Here is a 13,647-nt window from a genome sequence, read left to right on the forward strand (position 1 = left end):
GTGCGTGTGGGAAAAGTAAGAGACAAGGCAAGGATACGCCACCAGGGGCAGGAAGAAACAACTTCACAGTGAAGAAAAAGACATGTTTTCACTGTGGAACACCTGGTCACATTGCTCGAAATTGTCCAAATCGCGCATACGTTCCTTACTATGCGCAAGGCTGGCAGAACGCGCCAAGAGGGAGATATTCCAAAAGAAACCCCTCAAGGTAACGCTCAGACATTGACGACTGGAATGCCAAGAAGGCCAAGAATGTAACTCCCAATGCCAAGAATCAAACTCCAAAGGACAAGCATCTAAATGCCAAGGGAAAGAAGGAAATGTCGGCCCAGAAGTCTAGTTCAAGACATGCTCCTATGAAGCCAAGACCGGTTAGGTCAAAGTCATTTAGGCAGACGGCTTCAAGTTCCAAATGAAGTACCAAGCCACCCATCGGATCGAAAAAGAAATGGGTTAAACCCAACTACAAATGGGTTCCAAAGGCTCACTCTCCCAAATCTCCTAATGCTTCTAACGTTTCTACATCTTCTGTTTGTGACAAGCAGGATATGTCATGGGAGAGAGTAACGTGCAAGGATGACAAAGGTCGACCCAGTTTCAAAATGGATTGGGTTCCGAAGACCAACTGATCCCGCTCTGTGCTGGAGCAGCTATGGAGGCATATCATCAGACTTCGGTTTGTTGGTAGTGGCTGCTCCTGGCATATGATTGGGGACATCTCTCAACTGTACAACACTCAGAACATTATTTGAGAGTATGTGTCTGTTTCGGGAAGGGAAGAAAGGAAGAGATCACTCACGGGGTTTGTGCTTAATGACATGAAGAATTTTCGGATCTGTTCTGAGATTACGCGTGCTATTCTCAGACCTTCTGAATGCAGATTCAATCGGTGACTTACGGTTTGCGTTTTCTTCTCTATACTCCTAAGTTTTTCTTAACCTGATTCGCTTTAAAGACTAATTTTTGTTTTAGGATAGTTTAAATTTGCACATTTACTTTCGTTTCTCTCCTATGCACAAATTTAGGGGGAGAAATTAAAACAAAACAAAAATTAGAAAATTTTCAAAAATCCAAAAACATCAGAAAATCAGAAAATAAAAAATATATTGGTTATGAAATGTGTTTGAGGGAGATGTTTTGGGAAGTGATATTATCAAGTGATAACAGGCAACCTGAGTCTGCGTAACGTACCCGAAGTTGAAGGGTCTATGCTCTGACTTGATGCGTCGGTAGGCACGAAAATTTTTAAATGGACATGACTAGGCAGAGTTGAACTTAGGAAATTGTATTTTTCTGTAATGTTTATGAGTTTACAGCCCATGTTATCCGGCCCGTGTTCTATAAGTATAAATAGAGGTGTTAGGGTGAGGAGTAGTGATTGATGAACCCTAGAGAGTTTACGGCCAGAGAGACAGAAGAACTATTGTGTGGGTGAATCTTGTGTAAGGAACTCAATTCATATTATCAATATATTCAAGATTCATAATATTCTTCTTCACCTTCTCTTCTTATTTAATCTGACATTATCCGTTTGATTGGGATTCCACACCATCAAATGGATTCGACTGATACACAGGCATATTAGGGATTTACAACGTGAGAACAGAGTGTGCACTTAAAGAAGAGCTCCACCCGAGCCCATCCAGTTGCTTTCTCCCTACTACAGATGTTCTTCATTGTATGCATGTTCCATTAAGACTACCACTGACCATCCCTCCTTATTCACCTAGAGGAGTTGTCATGGCTGTGGTTTATGGTCCCATTGTCATCGGATGAAAAAGTTGTGAGACAACAGCGAGATCAATTCTGACCATGTTGACTAACATCGAACAGGTTCCATGGTTCTATCCATTCTTTTTATTTCTAGGGTAGTTCGTCCCAAGTTCATTTAGTCTTGTCTTACTTGAGGACAAGTAAGGTTTAAGCTTGGGGTGATTAGATAGCTTCATTTTATTTACTTCTTTTTATAGTTTATTTTAGTACATTTCATTCGCATTTTAGTTAACTTCCATGCATATTTTCCCTTTTGTTATTTTTATGACCATTTCGGGGTACTTTCTAGTTTCTTGAGCATTATTGCAGATTTTCTTGGAAACTAGCGGGGCGGCACTCTTGGGAGGCGATTGGGCTTGAAGGGAATTGGGGATTTCATGCTTGATGGCTATGAAGGTGACTCATGGGGTGGACTTGTCAATTGCTTGAAGGCTTGGAAGAAGTGAGCTTTAAATTTGAAAGACGCGGGAGAATTCTTGAGTGTGCAAGATCAATATTTGGGAGTTTGCGGAAGTTTAGAGTGATGTGGATAGACAAATTGGGCTTTAATTGAAGAAATATTGAAGAAAAATGGGCTAGGAGTTGATTGGATTCGAACTGGGCCAATGGATTAGCTGTGGGGGCCCAAAACTTGAAGAAGCCCAAAAATACCCGTCAGATCCCACGGCCCGCGTAAAATTCCCCACGGCCCGCGTGGATTCCTTACAAGGGAAATTTCGGGATTTTGCTAAGAGCTCTATATTGGGAAGGTGGGTGTGCCTCTTTAGCCTTATCTTGAAGATCCGAGTTTGACTTGTTCTCTCTGGAGTTTGGAGTGCTTTTCAAGGCCAAGAACACCTGAAGAACATCTTGATTTCACCTCTTGATTATTGTAAAATGTTTTGGTACAATTTCATCTAACTTTGTTTCTTTGAGTTTAGTCATGCTTGGCTAAACTAATCTTGGTTGAATTTTTGTTGAATCCTTTGAACTTTTGTTGAATGTTGAAGAATCCATGAACTTGTTCTTAAATCTTTATGGAAATGTTTTATGCTTTATTATATTATCACTACTAGTATGTTTTTATTCATGAGTTTAAATGTGTTTGTGGTGATTAGTTGACTAATTTCTTGATTAAGTAAATGATCCTCAAATTAGCAAGCAACAAATGATTTTTGTGTTGTTTTTGCTTCACACAATCATAAAAACATTTCCTCCAACATGGTGGTGAAAGCATTTGACCCCTCTTGGATTTGGTGACTTTTTGGTTCTTAATGCTAGTTGACTTTCACTAATTACATGCTATTTGGAATTAGTGACTTTAACTAAGGAAATTGTTATGAGCTTCTCTAGCCATTTCAACAATTAAGAAAAGTCTAGGTAATCTCAAGCTCCTTGGATTACTATAGCCAAATTAAGGATTTAAATCAAAGTATTGCACCATTGGGTTCTAATGATATGTTCATCAAAAGTCAAAGTGAGGAAACTTTAAGTCAACCATCTCTCCCTTATTGATTTTACATCAAACCCTTATCTTTGTTGAAATTGTCTATTTAATTCATAGTTAATTCTAGTTTGTTTCAAGTATTTCAAAACACCAAATCCCCCCATTTTATTTTTATTGTTATTTTATAAGTATTTTTACAAAGAGATTTTTCATAGAGTTATAAATTTTATCAATCTCCGTGGATTCGATCCCTTTACCACTATACACTATTTTAGTGTGTAATATTTAGGGTTATTATTTGTGTTGGCCTCGACAACCACCATCAACCCTTGGTCAAAGTCAAGGTCAAAGTCAACCTCCTGACTGACTCAACTCTCCGAGTCAACCCGATGACTCGTCGAGTCCCCATGCTCAGAACTTCCCAATCTGCGACTCATCTCGTCGAGTCGCCCCAAGACTCGTCGAGTCCAACAAACTCTGAGCCCTTTCTCACTCAACTCGCCAAGTCATCCCTTGACTCACCGATTCACAGCTTAACCAGAAAAAGGTTAGGACCTCATGACCAGACTCGCCAAGTCCAAGAACAGACTCGCCGAGACCAAGGCTATCTTCAACCAACTCGCCGAGTTGTTCTTCCAACTCGTCGAGTTCCTGCCCATCTTCATGCAACTCGCCGAGTACACCCTTGTGACTCGCCGAGTACCCCTAGGTCTTATTCCATACAGAGGCTTTCCAGGCCATGCAGATGATCCAAACCACAGATCTACCCTTCTACAAACCATCCATCACATAAAGTGGAAAACTTTACGTGAATCCAAAGAGATCTAAGCATATAACACTCTAGGGTTAGTGTTTGGGACAAGATGGCTTCACCAATCACTCAAGAACAGGGACTTTTATGCACTCTAGACTTCCTCCATTCCAGATCTGAGGTATCAACCTCAAATCTAACCTCCAAACTCAAAATATCACAAGCCATGCTTTCCAAAAACCCCAAAATGAATGAATCTAGATGAATAACAGCACAAGCAAAGAAATAATACCTCAAAAGAAAGCCCCAATAGAAGAGTAATCCAAATCCTTGCAAAGCCCCTTGCTCCAAGCCTCTTAACTCTCCAAGATCTCTTCCAGAAACACTCCTCCAAGGTTCAAATGCTCTCAAATCACTCACAAACGCGCATTAGGGTTTTCTGGACTTCAAGGGAGAGTAAGGAGGCTGGGGAGAGGGTATAATGTCCTTTATATAGGGCTCAACCCCCGAAATTAGGGTTTTCTCCACACAGCACCAACTCGCCGAGTCCAGCCGCTGAGTTGGCCACTTAACATGCGACCAGAATCGCGACCCTACTCGCCGAGTCCACCCATGGACTCGCCGAGTTGCCCATTCACATTTTCACTTTGAACCCTGAACTTGCACTCCTGAACTCGGGATGTTACAATTCTGCCCCACTTATATTAGGCTTCGTCCTCGAAGCCTGCGGCAACACAACTCCAGAACTACTTTCGCAATGCACCACCTAGCATTAACCAGACCAGGTTCCTCAAAACACAACCACCGAAACCCAAAACCCAACTTTCCCCCTGCGGTGTCCTGATACCACACTTTTCAACCGAGTACCACTCCATGATACTTCACCCTTTCCCGATCACAACAATCATTTGACTCATACGAGCTAGAAATAACCCTGGACCATTGGGATCCCGACCCGGTACCACACTGCTATCATTTTCCTCTCCAGACATATCTTTCACCGAATTCACTGTCGAGGCTTAACCTGCTCCTTTCCTGAGTCCAACTCTATCCCTTCCATGCTGACAGGATGACACATCCTTCAGCTTCATAGCAACTCCCATGAGTTCTCCTCCGCAATCACATACACATGCTGAACTGGCTCTAGCATCCTCGGGTTGGGAAGACCCGACACACTGACGACACCTCCAAACATCCCCCATGATGAATTACCACTACATACATAATTCCTTGATCAAAACCAAACTGGTAATCCAAGACTCCATCCCTGCATCCCTTCCGAGCCTCTTGGCTCTACACCCTCAGAATTCCTTCCGTGACCTCAGCAGACATCCAATCCGGATGTGATTCCATACCACTTCCGTAAACACGCTGCTCAATGACCATAATTGGAACACCCCAATCATACCTCTGTACTACTGTTTTCACTTCCGTGAACTTACACTCCCTCTCAGAGCTACATTCCTTTCCCTTTCCTTATCCAAGGAATCTACTTGGCCGCCTTGTCGCTACAACAAGTGCCACGGTGCTCACCAAATACTACACCATTCCCTTATAGCATAACTGCTATCCCATGCACCACACATGCTCTGAATCCGCTTGCAAGGACTCTCGAGTCCATGCACTACCTTCCACTAATCACGATCAATACCCAGGGCCAGACCTTCTGATGTTATCACATCGCGACAAACTCATTCCTTTTCTTCATACAGACCTATCACACATGCAGAGTCTTCAGCATGACTGGACCACCCTATCAGGCCTTCAGCTAATCTGGACCACTCTCAGAACCTTTAGCAAGTCTGGACCGCCCTCCAGGGCCTTCAGCCTGTCTGGACCGTCCTCCGAGCCTTTGGTCTGTGTAACATCCCAAAATTCAAGGCCAAAAATTTCATTTTTAAATACATTATTATATAAAACCATCAGTATAAAAACATTCATATTAATATCTCATGTCAAAACCAAAGTGTCAATAATCAAAACATATTATCATAAAACCATATCAGAGTGTAATCCCAAATATCTCATGTGCGGAAAACATAGTGTGATGCGCTGCGATCAAGTCGGCTCCTTTCCTTTGAAAACGAGTACCTGAAACCAAAACTGTAAACCGTAAGCACAAAGCTTAGTGAGTTCCCCCATCATACCGCATACCATACGATCATATAACATACATATACTGTCTGGCATATCTGGGTGCCCGACCTACCCCTTCGGTCCTCTCGATCGGATACTGCCTAGCATATCTAGGTGCTAGCCTCCCCTTCGGTCCTCTCGACCGGATACTGCCTAGCATACCTGGGTGCTGGGCTCCCCTTCGGTTCTCTCGACCGGGTACCCGGGGACTATTTCACCCCCTAACACTACCACGTAAAAGCATAGCATAAACACATAAGTCATATACTGCCTAGCATATCTGGGTGCTGGCCTACCCCTTCGGTCCTGTCGACCGGTAAGTGGGGACTATTTCACCCTTACTACTACCACATAATATCATATCACATATATCATAATTTGTCTAGCATAGTTGGGTACTAATCTACCCCTTCGGCCCTATCGACCGGTAACCTGGGACTATTTCACCCCCTACTACCACTATCACATAACATCATATCATGCTAGCACATAAACATAACAGGTAGTAGCAAACATAGACAATTATCACAAAGACAATCATCTAACAACAACTCCTAATGGTGGGCCGACATTATGGCTGTAGACCCACCGCTACTGGAAGGTAACTCACCTCACACTGCTGAAGTCCCACAGACTCAACCCCAGCTGCTAGATGACAAATTCCTGATATCAACACGCATCCATGGCGGCTTATGGTGGCAGCCACCACCCTAGGGTGGTGGCAACGGCTTTTCCGGCCAACAAGCTACACACAACTCATGCTATAGAAAGAACAAACACCCACACTCTTTTTCTTGCTTGCACACAGGTCCAACCACCCTCCTGGTGGCGGTTGACAACGGCTGAAGTACAAAACCACGGCAGCAGTGGTGGCACGACTGGTGGTCATCATGCTTGGCAGCAACCCACATCAGTGGCGGCGTACATGCTCGGAGGTACCGATGGGGTGTATGGTCGACAGGGCAGAGGAGGAAGGAAGTGGCGACACCCACCGGAACAGCAGCAATGACGTCCGCCGACGCTCCTCCGACTTCTCGCTATCATGGCATTTGGCTCATCAGCTTCAGTTCACGTCGGCAGCAGTGGCAGAAGACAGCTTCAAGAGAGAATGAAGGAGGATATTTGGTGGTCCTTGGCGGCATAGCAGCAGCGAACGGCAGCAGCGAAGATCCATCGCAGCCTCTTGACAGCCTTGCTTGCTTCCGACGTAGAGGTTGGCTCCGGCGGCTGGAGATGGGGAGTCGACAATACAACAATGGCTTGGTGGTCGGAGGAGCAAGGGTGGTCGGTGGTTCTTGGCGACTCGACTGATCGGAGAAAAAAAAATGAAGAAGAGAGGTGGTGGCTGGAGGATCCCCACCATAGCGGCTGCAACATCAGAGACATAGGGTTAGGGTTTGTTCCCTATATACCCAATGCCCATAAGCATATTTCCATAATGCCACAATCAATCCCTCTCTTCATATTCTCTTTCAAAATAAATCCATAAATTACCTTTTTCACCATGCCCTCTAGAATTCTTCTCAAATCAAGCCCAAAACTTACACTTTAGCCCCCGACCCATAAAATCTTTTCACTTTAATCTCATATTTACCAAACAGCCCCTTATCCTCATAATCTCTTCAAATGAAGTCCCACAATTTACCATTTAGCCCCTACCTTTCATAATACTTATAAATTAAATCCAGATTTTACACTTTTAACCTCCATCTTCTAAACTTGTGACAATTAGCTCTTCGAGACCATCCTTTGATATATAATTATTTATTTTAGGGCTACCATTTGTTCATTAATTTATTTATTTATCTAATAAATAAATAGGGTATTATAGTTTGACTGGTACGCCCACCGGCCTTCAGTCTATCCGGATCGCTCTTCAAGCATTCATTATCCCGAATTATCCCTTCTGGAAAACTCTCCCATGCATACTGTTCTAACCCTCTAGAGGCTACGAACTCTATCTCCATCCTACATACTCAATCCCGGCCCGATCCCAGGCATTCCACAATCAATCACCCTTTTTCACAAAACCCTTGGTCTGTATCCCACCTCGTATGCTTGTCACTTACTCATACCAGCCTACGCTCTTGGCTGACAGAACCACTGCTGAATCCCAACAGCTAATCAACCTCTAATATTGTAACACCAGTCAAAATAGGTCAAAAACAATCACGTGTGATTATGCCAATCATGTAATGTGATTTTGTTAAACGAGTAAAGTGACAAACTTTCTATGTAATTCATGATAAAGTATGAAATTTCATACATAATTTATGAAACAACTCAAAGTATACATCCACACGATTCCAAAAAATATAGAGAACATCTAAATCTGACTTCGCATGAAGAAGTTATAATAAACCGAACACTATAAATCTCTATAACAAGAGGAAGTTAAAATAGACTTAGAACTAGTTATTTAAGTCTAAAAGAGAGTTGTAGTACTCATAAATACCTATCCGTGCATATAAAGAACGTCAAAAACGGAGTTCGTATGCAAAAGTTATGGCATTCCGAAAATTTAGCTTTTAAAAAAAAACCCAAAACTAGCTAATTCACGACGTGAGTTTTATGACGCTCACGACATTCTGTCATAATTCGGAATCTAGAAGCTGCGAGAGGATAGGATCCAGAATTCACGACGTGAGTTTTATGACACTTACGACGTGAGGCATAATTCTGTCATAAATTGGAATCCAGAAGCTGCGAGAGGATAAGATCCAAAATTCACGACGTGAGGAGTCACATGGCCACCTTTCGAAGCTAGTGACGCAAATGGCAAGTCTACGGAGTGAGTCACGAGACTCACGACGTGAGTTTTATGACACTCACGACGTGAGTGTCATAAAATCTTACTATAAATAGAGGCTTCGACCCATTCACTTCCTTACACCATTTCCTTTCTTCCTCTCTTACTTGCTGAAGCCCTCTTGCATCCCGAGCCCCGACAAACTCGCACGCTGACTGTTTCGCTTAGATATCATAAAAATCACGCTACTAAGGTGAGTTTCACGGCCCCACTTTCTAATATTTCGGGAGAAAACGCATGCTAGATATTATGTATATGTTATTATTATGTCTATATGATAGTATATAGTTATAATAGCCAGGGTATAGTTGTTCTAAATATAATATTTTGAATATATACAACTATTATAACCTTATCGGTATGTTAATATATTAATGTAGATCTTGAGTTATACTTAGGATTCTATATATATTTTGTGTGCGATATAGTTCCGAAGTTATATTCGGAAGTTTTATATGTTAAGTTACATAGTATGTTGCAATTAATAGTTTTATGTCAAGATAAAACTAGATATGTTATATGTTGTTATTATTAGTTTTATGTCAGGATAAAACTAGATATGTTATATGTTGTTATTCTTAGTTTTATGTCAAGATAAAACTGGATATGCTGTTATTGTTAGTTTTATGTCAAGATAAAACTAGAAACGTTATATGTTGTTATTATTGGTTTTAGGTCAAGATAAAACCTGGTTTTTACTTCAAGATATAGCTGTTATACTGCCTAAATATTATGAAGTTACGAGTAATGTTTAAAAGCAAAGTCTAGTAACTTAAGGTTTTAGACATGAAAATGCTTTTGTTGTTAGAGCTATAGGAAGTCGTCAAAGTCTACATGAGCTACCTCATTCATCAACTAAGATTGGGGATCTTAGTGGAAGTCCTCTGACCTGTAACCGTTAATCCCATGTGAGCGAGGAAGTCATGTATGAATAAGATACGGGTTGACGACCCCACTCGTGGTTGATTACAACCCAAGACAAGCGAGTGACGATTCGTTCCTTTTATTTTTATTCCGGCGTCGATGAAGCGCGCGGTGTTGTTTCTCATGGTAAATCATGAGTGTATTGTTTCTCATGGTAAATCATGAGTGTATTGTTTTGTCAGAGATTTTGTTGTCAAGCAGCGGTTACAGACTCATGGTAGCAACTTGTTAGAAACATTATACTTCATCGATATACAAGTATTAATGTTAAGTATAAGTTTCCCCTACTTATACCCTAGGTACTACTTGTATATTAAGTAGATAATTATACCTATCACACATACTCGTATAGAACTAAAATAGATTTATACGTAGTGGTTTTACTCGTATAGAATTGAAATAAGATTTATACGTAGCAACTCTCGTTTGTATGGAATTACAAACACTTATATCCATAGTATATGAGACTTATAGGCAAACTAATTATTTGGTAAGTAAACTTTTATACCTTGGATACATATAGTAAACGTTGGAGAGTCAAAACTATACTTTCAAAACTATACTTTTGAAACTCGGAATATGTATTGTTTTATATGGAGTCAAAACCTGTGGACTCGCCAACTTTATGTTGACGTATTTTAAATTGCATGTGTTTTTAGGAAGTTGATAACTATGATACGAGAAATGACGTTACACTGCCCGGTGTTTCCACCGACGGCCGGGGTGTGACAGATATTGCCATATTTATACCTATTTTAGGCAATATTTAAGTACATTTTTATTAATAAGTTGGTAATTTGTTTAGAATAATGGTACTTATGAGTTTAAATATTATCTGCAGCCAAAAAGAAGACATTTTGAAGAAAATGGACTAAAAGCATTAAAGAAAGAAATTTTGGGAGTTAAAAGATTAAAGGAAAAGAAAATCTGGAAAAAGCGTCTTCACGTCGTGAGAACTTGAAGATTCACGACGTGAGAATAAGTTCTAGAAGATATGTACGCGGGTGAAGGAATCTTTGACGGGCACGGTTATCTGGAACTCACGACGTGAATATCTTATTATTCACGACGTGAATTTATAAAAATCAACAACTATATAAACCCTTGACCATTACGAATAAGAGAGACTTTTGGCTGGAGAAAGGGATTCAAGAAGGCGATTTTAAGCAGAAGAAAAGTCCTGGAAAGAGGGTTTCAACACCAAAAGAGTGAAGGTCCATAATTTAGTCTACTTATTTGTTACTTAGGAACATGTTTCATATTACTTTGATTTGTGTTAGTGTGTTAGTTGCTATTATGAGCAACTGAATCTAGCTACTCTTTTTTAGCTAGATGAAGCTTCCAACTTATGAATAGCTTAATTTTTATGGATTTATTTAGTTGGTGAATTGCTTGTGTTGGATTTATAGTTACCTAGCATGCTTGTGTTTGTGTCTCTAGTTGCTTAATGTCATGTTCTGTGTAGCTTAGTGACCATTAACTGCATGAACTTTTTTACCTAATGATTTAGTGAACATTAAATTGTTAGAGCTAGGATTGACCAATCTTAGTTAGTAACTAGAGTAAATAAACTTAGTTGTGCTAGAGAACGTAGATTATGACTATAACTGCATTTAAATAATAAATCGTACATAGCATATTCATATTCATAATTGGTTCTGTGTTTAATTGTGTGTGACCATACATAGTTTGACATGAATTAGTTAATTATTGGTAAAGTTAGACTTAAATTACTAATACAATTAAAACCAACTTGATAATCCATAATTATTAGCTAGCCATAAGGACGAAGTGGATTCGAACTAGATAAGAGTGTGTTTTTACTTATTGATTGAATTTGAGTTAAGTTCGTCTGATCTTGTAAAATTAGAGAAAACCCTTTCCAAACTTTTTAATAATTAGGTTAATTTGATAGCAAATAGATTAATTAGTAACACCGTTCCCTGTGATCGACACCCGACTTACCCAAGCTATATTGTAATCCGACTAGGTACACTGCCTATAAGTGCATAGTTAGTTTAAGTTTGTTAGGTTATAAATATTAAAATTAGTGGGTACTTTCGTGCACATCAAGTTTTTGGCGTCGTTGTCGAGGAACGACGCGTTTATTAGTTTATTTAGTTGCATTAGATTAATCGACCCTTTTTGTGGGATAAACTCTGCAAAAAGTTAATTAGTTATTTATTTTTGTTTATTAGCTTAGTAGCATATTATTTTAGCAAAATTTTTTATTTTTGTTCCTGTCACAGAATTCACGACGTGAGCTTTATAAACTCACGACGTGAGAGTTGTAGTTTTTAGTTTATTTTTCTATTTTAGTTTTACGTTTTTTTATTGTGTTTAGTTTGCAGGAGTTCATGACCAGAGGATCTACCACATCTTTGGTGCCACCAATTGAAGATCCCGAAGCTGCACTTCACAAGAAGACTGTTAAGAAGACGCCACTGCAAGAATTAAAGTCAATATTTTCAAGAAAGTTGGGAAAGAAGACAGGAGAGTCAAGTTCATCCTCAAGGCACAAGAGCAATTTTGAACACTTGGATCAAATACCCGTTCAAACCGAATCCGAATACGATACCGAGCCCGAATTTGAAGAACATACGAGCGAACCCGAGAACGAGGCAAAGAACGAGATGGCAGCAATTGAAGAGATGTCCTTGGGAGCTTACACGAAGCGGGTCCGAGATGATGTGGGTCCCGGTTTAGTCCAACCCGCAATACCTGCCAATGCCATATTTGAGCTGAAGGGGCACATCTTGACTGCACTGAAGGATATCCCATTTTTTGGGAAAGATCATGAGGATGCTTTTAAGCATCTAGATGAAGTCAACGACATTGCGGATTACTTCAATGTCCCAAATGTCAACAGAAACACTGTCTTGATTAGGATGCTTCCCATTACTTTCAAGGGAGCTGCTAAAGAGTGGTTAAAATCACTTCCACCGGGTACAATCACCACTTGGGCTCAAATGCGTGAGCAATTCATGGACCAGTTTTGCCCGCCATCCAAGATAGCTAAACTCAAGAAGGCAATAACCAACTTTGAGCAACAGCCGGGGGAGTCATTATACGAAGCATGGGAGCGGTACAAGGGCTTGCTCAGAAATTGCCCTCAGCATGATCTAAATGTGCAACAAGAGGTGTCAATCTTCTATGATGGGGTCAACGTTATGACAAAACAACTCCTTGACTCTCAAGGACCTTTGACAAAGAAAACTCCAAGGGAGGTCAAGGAGCTGATTAAAGAATTCGCGAAGCACTCTCGCGAATACCACAACCCTAGGCAAGATGGAATCAAAGGCGGTGGAGGGGCCCAAACTGAAGAAATAACAACCATGATGGCTATGCTAAATAATATGGACCGGAGGTTGACACAGATGGACCACTCAATTCATGCCATAAGAGTGGGTTGCGAGAGGTGTAGTGGTCCGCACTTGACCAAGGACTACAATTTAGATGAGTTTGGGAACAGAAAAGCTCAAGTGTGCTACTCGAGTGGGGATAAGTTTGATGAAGACTGGAGGAAACCAAAGAAGGAGTGGCTGCCATATGAAGAGTATAAGAAGCAATAAGAAGAGAAGTATAGGCAGACAGGTAGAGGCTTCTATCAAAAGGAGCAGCCACCAGCTGAGAAGAAACCCGATCTAGAGACCATGTTGATGAAGTTTATGGAAGCTTCGAAAAAGAGACACGATGCTACTGATTATGCTATTAATGAACAACAAACTTTAATAAAGACTCAACAAGCCTCCATCAATAACCTTGAAGTACAATTTGGTCAACTAGCCACTCTGGTTCATGAGAAGTTGTTCCCGAAAAATCCTGAAA

At 40.7% G+C, this 13,647-nt stretch overlaps 1 non-coding gene across 1 annotated transcript; it reads right to left on the minus strand.

Moving 5' to 3' along the window:
• Positions 1-12,836: 12,836 nt before the first annotated feature.
• LOC111914222 (small nucleolar RNA R71) lies at positions 12,837-12,943 on the minus strand. The gene has a single exon (XR_002857724.1). It is a non-coding gene; the product is annotated as a small nucleolar RNA R71 (small nucleolar RNA).
• Positions 12,944-13,647: the final 704 nt, after the last annotated feature.

This window comes from Lactuca sativa, chromosome 6, assembly GCF_002870075.4.
Source record: "Lactuca sativa cultivar Salinas chromosome 6, Lsat_Salinas_v11, whole genome shotgun sequence".
Taxonomy (NCBI): Eukaryota; Viridiplantae; Streptophyta; class Magnoliopsida; order Asterales; family Asteraceae; genus Lactuca; species Lactuca sativa.